Source organism: Argopecten irradians, chromosome 6, assembly GCF_041381155.1.
Source record: "Argopecten irradians isolate NY chromosome 6, Ai_NY, whole genome shotgun sequence".
Lineage (NCBI taxonomy): Eukaryota > Metazoa > Mollusca > Bivalvia > Pectinida > Pectinidae > Argopecten > Argopecten irradians.
Window position 1 is genome coordinate 15,036,681 of NC_091139.1, and position 11,036 is coordinate 15,047,716.

At 37.6% G+C, this 11,036-nt stretch overlaps 1 long non-coding RNA gene across 1 annotated transcript; it reads left to right on the forward strand.

The window, feature by feature from the left end:
• The first annotated feature begins 369 nt into the window (after positions 1-369).
• On the forward strand, positions 370-2,111 carry LOC138325108 (uncharacterized). Its single transcript, XR_011208730.1, has 2 exons — positions 370-849; positions 1,615-2,111. It is a non-coding gene; the product is annotated as an uncharacterized lncRNA (long non-coding RNA).
• The last annotated feature ends 8,925 nt before the right edge of the window (positions 2,112-11,036 follow it).

Genomic DNA, 11,036 nt, shown 5'->3' on the forward strand with positions numbered 1-11,036 from the left:
TTTTTCTTTAGTTACCATTGAAAAGATTGAGCTTCTTATTTTAATGGAATGAAGTTCCAAGGACATATATATCACTTATAAATTCTTGGAAGTTCTGATTACGCATCCATCAAAAGCAATACAAATAATTTTACACGTATTTTTTGTGTTATTGACACTAGTACACTATAAACATAAGTTATTGTTCAAATTATGAGTATCGTGTATGCTCGGTCGGCGGCGCATCATCAAAACCAGAGAGACCCGATCATAAGCAAGGACGTACACGTATATCTAACGTTAGATATGGTAAATCCTTGTCATAAGCGACAATTTTTATTTTCATTTTTATTTCTATTTTTTGCCTAATACATGTATATATATATTTAAAGCGAATAGTCGGGCAAGTGACTGTAAAATCGGTAAAAATGGTATTAATATATCCGGTATAATTTCTTATGAATTAGAAAAATAAAACTTTCCGTAAAAATTGCTGTACATGCGAAGAAAATAATAATATCTATGGGAATCCTAAAAGTCCTCCCGGACGGCTAAGAGTGCAGTTCAATCTTAACGCATGCGCAACACCCACCACTCTCCGTAGTAAACAAAAACATGGCTACCGTAGTTTTGAACCAAAATGTTTCCGCCAAAACAACCAACTGACTCACCTAAAATGCGAAAGGAAAGGCAATGGAGCAGCGACAATCCCAACAACTGACTCGGTAAACATTACGACGCATGGAGAGTGTTAATACAACTTGTTATAGTGAAGAGAACAGTTCAAACGAGCACGCGGCTCCGGACCGCTACTGTAACAGTTACGTACCTAGGCCTACTACGTACCCGGTACTCCCTGCTCAGCTGATTGTGAGTGAGTCTTCGTATTTTGATCATTATGTAAATAGTCCCTAGCAGTATTTTTTCATAAATGAGTGGTCACATATGGTCACATGTTTCATACCTGTTCCCCAATCGCGTAAAACGTAACCCTGGGGTAAATAGCGGTTCTTTAGTGGGGCCTCTTTAGGGGTAATGAATGCCCTGTATGCTACCGGTCAATTCATACAGTTCTGATGTATATATTTATAGATTTTTAATTTGTAAATTTTTGTTCTGTACATGTTCTGGTAGTGTTATACACATACATTGTATATAGGATTTACATTGTAGGTTAATTGGTAAAATTGTATTGTGTATGTTCTGATATACACATATACATATGTACATGTAGGTTTTAGCTTGTTCTTTAGATATATTTGGAGGATACATACAGTATTATTTGTTTCTGGTCATAATAATTAATAGTGTTTGTATATTTATTACAACTGTACCTGGTTCATGTGTATATGACAAACTTTACAGAGTTGAAATGTACTGCAGCCATGTATCATTTATAATTATTCTGAATTTTTGTTGGAACTATAGATAATGAATTTTGTATCTTTTTTGAAACAATATTTGATTCTATCAAATGCATCAGTGACACATTCACAACTTATAAAATGTTTTCTCTAAAATAAAAAAAACCTGTAGAATGAACCTACATTTATTCATTTATATATATTTGAAATTGATCATTTCAATTTTTGTCATATTCAACAGATATAAAAAATTGCTGGTTCTTTTTTCCAGGCACCATGCATGCATAGTGACATGAATACAGAAAGTTCATCCCTTGGACCTGTATACAAGTGTATGTATACATATACATACAATTAGCATCATATGAAGACTGAAGAATGTTGATTTGAGTGCTCTTGAAAGTAAACTTTTCCAATATGGACCTAGAAGATCATGAACAGAACATTTTAAACAGTATTAATTTATTAGATGTTCCTTTCAACTGTAATCATTAAATAAAATTATGATGCAATACTTTTTCATTGTTTAACTTTGTAGAAATATTTGTTTATATTAGTCCTCTAGATCCAGTGATTATAATTCTTGCATCCATATGCCTGCCCATTTGTTTGTCAGGGCTTGTGAGATAGCTTTTCAATTACTTTTAAAATATAAGGATTTTTTTTTACATATAGCAATATAGATAACATTGTCTTAGGATTTCTAAATTCTACTTTACAAGAGAGTAGACTCAACATATAAATAAAACCATAAAACTAGCAAGTTATCTGAAATGTTAAAAATCTTTTTGTCTGAACCAAATTTCACATTTATTGTCTATGTGTAACTTGTACATAGACCATTTATGTATTAATACTGTAGTAACAGTGATTACAAACACATAGACTAAAATGTAGTATGTAGTACTATGTACATCTGTCTTTGATTTGAGTTCTAAACAAAAAAGTGGTACCTATTGGGAAGTTGTGACTTGGGCGGAGGGTGAAATACAGAAGAAATAGCTACACATGGAAAAAAAGAAAGATATACAGTACCATATGGATTCAAAGTTGCTCCAAAATCAATGAGACTAAATAACCAAAAAAAAAAAGCCATGTAAACCCCAAATATGCAATGACCAGATCAATGATAAAGCACCCTTCCACTTCCAGTTATCTGTAGCTATTTCTTCTATATTTCAACCCCCCCACTCAAGTTACAACTTCCCAACCTCATGATTCTTCTGTCTTTTAGACCCCCCACCCCCACCCCCCAACACACACATACCTGATTGATTGTCATGTTATTTCAGGTTCCTATTCAGGTATTATTCCTAAAAACCTAAAAGGGTATACACACTGTGTACTCTCAAAGGAGGGGAACCACTTCATTCAAAAATGGAATTTACAATTTCATCTTAATTTTGAAATTTTCAATTTAATTATTAATTACTGGACTATTAAAACAGTATAGAACCCCTCGGCTACAGACAAAGTACTGTGGTACACATTTCTCTTAATTAATTACTTTTCTTCAACTCAATCATCTTTTTCTCCAGAGCACAAAAAAGAACAGGAAACAACAGAAAAGGAAGGAACATATATACATGTAGGCCTATATGTTTTCTGGAAATATATATGATGTGTTAATTCTCACAGCATAGGCCTACATGAATGTGAAGAATTAAATATTATCAATGTTTGAGAGAATTTCCTAGTTGTAATTCTTTAGCAGCTACATGGAATGTACGTTTACATATATACATTGTACGATACATATACATCATAAAAGTTTCTTTCCTTCCAGCTGGACATTCATGTCATCTCTCTCCAGAACTCAAATATTGTTTACAAAAAAAACAAGAGGCCCAGAGGGCCTGTATCGCTCACCTGGTTTTTTGTTAGTAATTATCACAAGACTCAGACAATTAGAAAAATAAGCAAAATTGACTCCCAAAGTTTAATTTTGAATCACAACCATACAATGATGCTATTGATACCATACAAATATGCTATCCAATACATAGGTTCAGAGACAAAGTAATTTATATGAAAATAGTAGTCTAATTTACCTTTTGACCTCGCATCTATTGCCGTCTAAGGCCCCGGGGGTCAGCCCAATCATTTGTACAATTTCAAATCCCAAACCTATAAGGATGCTACCATTGCATTATAAGTGCTCTTCCATTCTTAGTTGCAGAGAAGAAGTCGTTTATATGGAAATAGCTAAATTGACCCCTTTTGACCCCACCCTTCAGGCCCCCGGGGGGTCAGCCCCATCATTTGCAAAATTTTGAATCCAAACCCTATAAGGATGTAACCATTGCATTATGAGCGTAATCCCATGTTAAGTTGCAGAGAAAAAGTCATTTATATGGAAATTGACCACTTTTGACCCCACCCCTCAGGCCCCCGGGGGGTCAGCCCTATCATTTGCACAATTTTGAATTCCCACACTATAAGGATACTACCATTGTATTAATTATGGGTGCTATACCGTGCTTAGTTTCAGAGAAGAAGTCGTTTATATGGAAATAGCCAAATTGGCCACTTTCGACCCCGCCCCTCAGGCCCCCTGGGGGTCAGCCCCATCATTTGCACAATTTTGAAACCCCACCCTATTAAGATGGCTACCATTGCATTATGGGTGCTATACCATGCTTAGTTTCAGAGAAGAAGTCGTTTATATGGAAATAGCCAAATTGGCCCCTTTTGACCCCGCCCCTCAGGCCCCCTGGGGGTCAGCCCCATCATTTGTACAATTTTGAATCCCCATCCTATAAGGATGCTACCATTGCATTATGGGTGCTATCCCATGCTTGGTTTCAGAGAAGAAGGTCGTTTATATGGAAATAGCCAAATTGAACCCTTTTTTGACCCCGCCCCTCAGGCCCCCTGGGGGTCAGCCACATCATTTGTACAATTTTGAATCCCCAACCTATAAAGATACTACCATTGCATTATGAGTGCTATCTCATGCTTAGTTTCAGAGAAGAAGTCGTTTATATGGAAATAGCCAAATTGACCCCATTTGACCCCGCCCCTCAGGCCCCCGGGGGTCAGCCCCATCATTTGTACAATTTTGAATCCCCACCCTATAAGGATGCTACCATTGCATTATGGGTGCTATCCCATGCTTGGTTTCAGAGAAGAAGTCGTTTATATGGAAATAGCCAAATTGACCCCTTTTGACCCCGCCCCTCAGGCCCCCGGGGGGTCAGCCACATCATTTGTACCATTTTTAATCCCTACCCTATAACGATACTACCATTGCATTATGAGTGCTATCTCATGCTTAGTTTCAGAGAAGAAGTCGTTTATATGGAAATAGCCAAATTGACCCCATTTGACCCCGCCCCTCAGGCCCCCGGGGGGTCAGCCCCATCATTTGTACAATTTTGAATCCCCACCCCTATAAGGATGCTACCATTGCATTATGGGTGCTATCCCATGCTTGGTTTCAGAGAAGAGGTCGTTTATATGGAAATAGCCAAATTGACCCCATTTGACCCCGCCCCTCAGGCCCCCGGGGGGTCAGCCCCATCATTTGTACAATTTTGAATCCCCACCCTATAAGGATGCTACCATTGCATTATGGGTGCTATCCCATGCTTGGTTTCAGAGAAGAAGTCGTTTATATGGAAATAGCCAAATTGACCCCTTTTGGCCCCGCCCCTCAGGCCCCTGGGGGGTCAGCCCCATCATTTGTACAATTTTCAGTTAGTAGCCCATAAGGATGCTACCAGCCAAATTTTGTTGAAATCCGACCAGCGGTTATGGAGAAGAAGTCGATTGTTGACGGACGGACGGACGGACGGACGACGGACGACGGACGACGGACGACGGACGCCGGACGCCACGGTATGGCATAAGCTCACCTTGGTCCTTCGGACCAGGTGAGCTAAAAAAAACCAACCAGAGACATAGATAATTTAATTAAATCTCTGCAAAAAACTACACGAATAATTGAACACATATATTGTACTTGTAAAATATCTATGTATGAGCTAATTTATTTTCACATCTTTGACAGCTACATGCATGGACGTTCTATGGAACGTTTTCGTGTGGTTTTAAATGGGAAATTATGTTACGATTATTTGTATAAATACGACGAATGCTATGCTGCAATAATTGCCCCTTGCCGGGGCCCCATCTCTGCATCGGCCGAATATTTGTGTCGATTTCCATGTACAAGATGCTTTTATCGAAAAATGATTACAAAGCATTGTCATTAATGTAAGAATATACTTCATTTGCATCAAATGTATCATCTCAAAACAACAATTTGCATACCGCATTAGTGGTTTATCACACGAAACGAAACCGACACGACTGAGAAACACATGTCCATGTTGACATTTCCACGCAGCCTCGTTTTCAAAGAGTTTGGAGAATTTATATTTAGAACTGTGCTAAATTTACACGGGGCTTCCCCAAAATTTCAATGGTCAAAACTGGACACCGTAAGCAGAACTTGACCATCATTATGGTATACAATGACTTTTTGGAAGGCCAAAGAACGCATTTAGACTGGTTTCCTTTGCCCGACTATTCACTTTAATATAATAGGCAAAAAAGTCTAATACCATAGGCAGGTTAAGCGGACTAAACTTTGATGTCAGTAGATGAGGTAAACAAGGAGATTTTGATACAGAACGACTAGCACGTGTAAATTAGAATAAAGTTTTACTTGATCACAGGCGCTTGCAGATCATACATAGGGGAGATTTAGATACATATACCTATGTAGGGGTGTCACAACTTCGCTAGCCAGGGGTATATTTATATTGATTTAGTACAATTAAGTCCCTTGGCTAGCGAAGTTGGGAGTGTACATACGTATATATCTTTACTGTGAGATTTTCTGTCCATTTCGTGCACAAAAACATGTTTTTTTCAAACATTTGTAAAAATGTCTGATAAATTTGTTCAATGATTTTTAAAGTGAGACTTAAAAATCCTTGACTTGTAACTACCTTTCCGGAGCAAAATTTAAAAGTTTCTTTAAAAAAAAGCATTTATAGCATAAGCAAATATCAAACTAAACACATGCAAGATTTCCTGCGTAATATGTGATAACAGTGGAGATTCATTTCGCTGTTTTGCCGTCTGGCGCAGTGATAGTCAACTACCGCGCGGTATTTAGGTCGACGGCGGGAAATATTAAAGGGTTTGTGACACAAAAAGTGATAAGTTGTCTATAGATTGGACCCCCTTTAAGTTCTCCGAAATAGCCCACTTCATGGGGATGGCAAATACACTCACCGAGATACCAGGCTAGACATAGGACCATCTGGGCAGCTGACCGAATGCAAAAATTTATTGCGATAACGAGGCTGTAAGCCAGCATGCGTCACTGGTTCACCGACTGGCTCACCGCTGCTGAGCATAGAGCTACACACCTAAACTTACAGTTATCTGTGTGTCACATGAAATAATTACAGACTGTCATTATAAATCCAGTGTGGTGCAATGTGCTGCTTATGGGCTGCTATAACAATCATAGAAATAAAAGAAGTTAAAATAAAACAAGTTTTTTGGCTTCCCAAAGAAGAAGAGTATTCAAAATGCATGGTTGCATTACATAAAAGTCCTGTTTGAGTTGACAGAAAATCATCGTTTGTGTGAATTGGGTTTTATATGGAGGAATTAAATTACTTCAGGGTCAATTTAATTCATGTTTGAAAAGTTGACCTGTTATGTATGACCTGATAATGGTATTTATTGTACATTTACTCAGCTCTGTTTGTTAATAAACATTATACATGGAATGTACGTGTTTTAAACGTGTATTTGTTTTTAACAATTTAAGGAAAATTTATCATCACCATTGCCTGCTATTAATTACTCATACTAATGCTACAGTACACATTATTAGGTAAATAATTGCATAATATCAGTAATGTATCTGGCTATGTAGTCATGTAAATACATAATATCGAAAAGAGAATTGATGAAATGTATATAAATTATTGCAACAAAATTAACAAGAAATTGTTAAGAATATAATCCTTATTTACGTATTAAAAGTATATCACACATTGTTGTCATTGATGTTAATTAATAAAAGACATTTTATTGAGATACATGTATGTTTGTTCATGATGTATATGTAGGTATGTAAAATTGGTGTAGCATACAAATGCATTTATAATGTAATAAAAGGAGAAATTAATTGTTCTCAATGGATGATTTTGATGTAAAAAATAAATGATATAAGATTTGTTACAGATTATATTCACGTATTAAAAAGAAATTATCTGATGAATACCCATGAAGGCATCCACATCTATATCTAATGCCAATAAATTAAGATAATTATAGGTGTATTACAAATCATGCTGTGTTTAATTTGTCAACCGATACTCTTGATTACCTTCTTGGTTCTCTTGATCATCATTTGAAACATCTGGGGATGTTACCCCCTTCTCCGTAGAAATAGAATTATCGGTGTGTATCAAAGGTTCAAACTGGTATGGGATAATGTCCGGAACAAAACCAAAAGCAGGGATACCACTGTCATTGTTTTCCACTGCAGATATTTACAAAAAATAGTAGAAAACTCTGTAGTTTTTCTCTATAAATATACAGTATCTACAGCAGACAGCAGAGCATGGTGAAACGGATGACGCGTTGGTAGCACGTGACCGGCTAGCTCATTAAAGTTTTCTCAGCCGCAGCAATTTACCCTTACTGCCCTTAAAGTAGATAAACAGCTTTGCGGAGTGCTGTGAAACGTGTGTCAGCCAACATTGATAGGGTCAAACTATCAGAAAATCTATAAAAAGGTATTTAGGTCGACGACGGGAAATATTAAGACGTCTCGCGTTTTGAAAATTAACATTGAATTTAATTAAATTGTTCAAAAGGCGATGATAAGTGTAGTATTAACGGTAAGCTAATAACTTTTGCGACTTTACAAAATTATCGGTCTTGTTTTACATTCCCATTTTAAAAATTAAAAGCCGTTTCGGACACAGAGATCTGAGAATTAGTTAAAGATTAATATATTATCATGGACCCACCAGAGTGCCCTAAGACCATTTTTAGACGTTTTAGAGGTCTAGATCAAACAAGAGGCCCATGGGCGTTGACAGTCATATGGAAATTATTTCAACAAATTATAACAAGAGGGAGGGAAAACATATATTTGGTGAAATAGAATCCTAAACAACGGTGTTTAGCAGAGTCACTACACAAAATCTTTTTTCATTCCCAAAAGGTTGTTTGATAAAATTTGGCCAAAATTATATGATGTGTTTATGACTACTAGGTTTTTCAAAACAAATTCCACATCTTCTCCTATTGGGGCCCGCCCCTCCTGCCCCAGGGAGGGGTCAGAGCCATCATTTATACAAAATTTCTTCACATTCCCCAAAAGATGTTTCTAACCAAATTTGGTCAAAATCCAATGAGAACTTATTGACTAGTAGCATTTTGAAGGAATTTTCCTCTATTTCCCCTCTTGGGCCCCACCCCTAAGCTCCAGGGGGGTCAGAGTCACCATTTATACAAAATCTGTTTCCCTTCGCCTAAGAATGTTTCTGGCCAAATTTGGTCAAAATCTGTTGAAAACTTTTTGACTAGTAGCGTTTTAAAGAATTAACAAAATGTCCCCTATTGGGCCCTGCCCCTCAGGCCCCAGGGGAGTCAGAGTCACAATTTATACAAAATCTGTTCCCCTTCCCCTAAGGATGTTTCTTGCCAAATTTGGTCAAAATCCAATGAGAACTTTATGACTAGTAGCGTTTTGAAGGCATTTTCCTCTATTTCCCCTATTGGGCCCCGCCCCTCAGGCCCCAGGGGGGTCAGAGTCACCATTTATACAAAATCTTTTCCCCTTCCCCTAAGGATGTTTCTGGCCAAATTTAATTAAAATCGGTTGAAAACTTTTTGACAAGAAGCGTTTTAAAGAATTACCAAAATTTCCCCTATTGGGCCCTGTCCCTTACGCCCCAGTTGGGTCAGAGTCAACATTTATACAAACTCTGTTCCCCATCCCCTAAACATGTTTCTGGCCAAATTTGGTTAAAATCCATTAAGAACTATTTGACTAGTAGCGATTTAAAGGAAAAGTTTATGCACGGCGCACGACGTCGGACGGTGCACGATAACAATAGGTCATCTTGACCCTTTGGGTCAGATGACCTAAAAACGATAAAAATCATACTCTACATGGCACAATGGTGGGTCCATGATTATGTAATCTGTAACTCAATTCTCAGATCCCTATGGTTTCGGAAAGGTAGTGGGCCTTTAATAGGGGACATTGCAGAATCCTATATAATTTACTCAACTCCCCTTATGTCAGGAGTTTGCCAGACAAAGTTGTGTCTACAGACAGACAGACAGACAGACTAAATTCGCCAATAATGTATTGGAATAGCATACCATATTCATCCCAATAAGGGCCAAGATTGCTCAAAATTATTGAACAAGAGGCCCAGAGGGCCTGTATCGCTCACCTGGTTATTGTAATGCCAAGTAATGTTCTGAATACAGGATCATTGTTTCTTTTCTGAAGGAATTTAACAATATATCTCTAATATCCCTATTTGGACCCATTCTTTCTGCTTCATGGGGTCAAAGCCAAAATTTATACATACTCTGGTTAAATTCCATGCAGAACTCTATGATTAGTAGCGATTTAAAAGCTTTACCTCGATGTCCCCTATTGGGCCCAGCCCCTCCTGCCTCCAAGGGGTCAGAGCCAACATGTATACAAACTATGTTCCCCTTCCCCAAAGGATGTTTCTGGCCAAATTTGGTTACATTCCATGCAGAACTCTATGACAAGTAGCGATTTAAAGGCTTTACCTCTATTTCTCCTTTTGGGCCCTGCCCCTTCTGCCCCCAGGGGGTCAGAGTCAAAATTCATGCAAACTTTGTTCCCCTTCCCCAAAGAATGTTTCTGGCCAAATTTGGTTACATTCCATGCAGAACTCTATGACTAGTGGTGATTTAAAGGAAATGTTTATGGACAGACGGACGGAATGACGGACGACGGACGCCGTGCCATGACATAAGCTCACCGACCCTTTGGGCTAGATGAGCTAAAAATTAAGAAGACGATTGACAAAACCAAATTTGGACTAAGCTTGCATAAAATTATGGTACATTGTAAGCCATCAATCAATTTGAAAAGAAAAAAATAAGGATCTCATATTTTCACACTGGAGGTAAGTGAAATTAAGGAGGAGTGTTAATAGTAATGGGAGCACTTATTTGGTCGAATATGGTATGTATTGTACTGTCAAACCTGCCTTATTAGCACTTAGCAACCACTTGCTTACTAAGACCACTTTCTTGGGATCCCTAAGAGTCACTTTCAACATAATTTGACCTGTGTATAAATATCACTTGGCTATGAAGACCATTTTTTCTTTGTCCTTGGGTGGTTTTTGTAGACAGGTTTGATTGTACACAAATTATACATCCTTTAGGCCAAAAAAATGTATATCTGTTTAGGGTTACATTGGCAAAAAAATAGGGTCAGTCGGTCGGTAGGATTCTTTTTTTTTTTTAGTGTCTTTCACTCTAAAATGATGGCCGGAACTGGATTCTGGGATAGAAATCCCGATTTTTTTTTTTTCGTAGAAAAGTGGAAAAAAAATAGGGTCAGGGGTAAAAAATTTGGGTCGGTCGGGTAACTCTAAACAGACTTTTTTTTTTGGCTTTATTCATGAGTGGAAAGAATAACAAGGCTACATA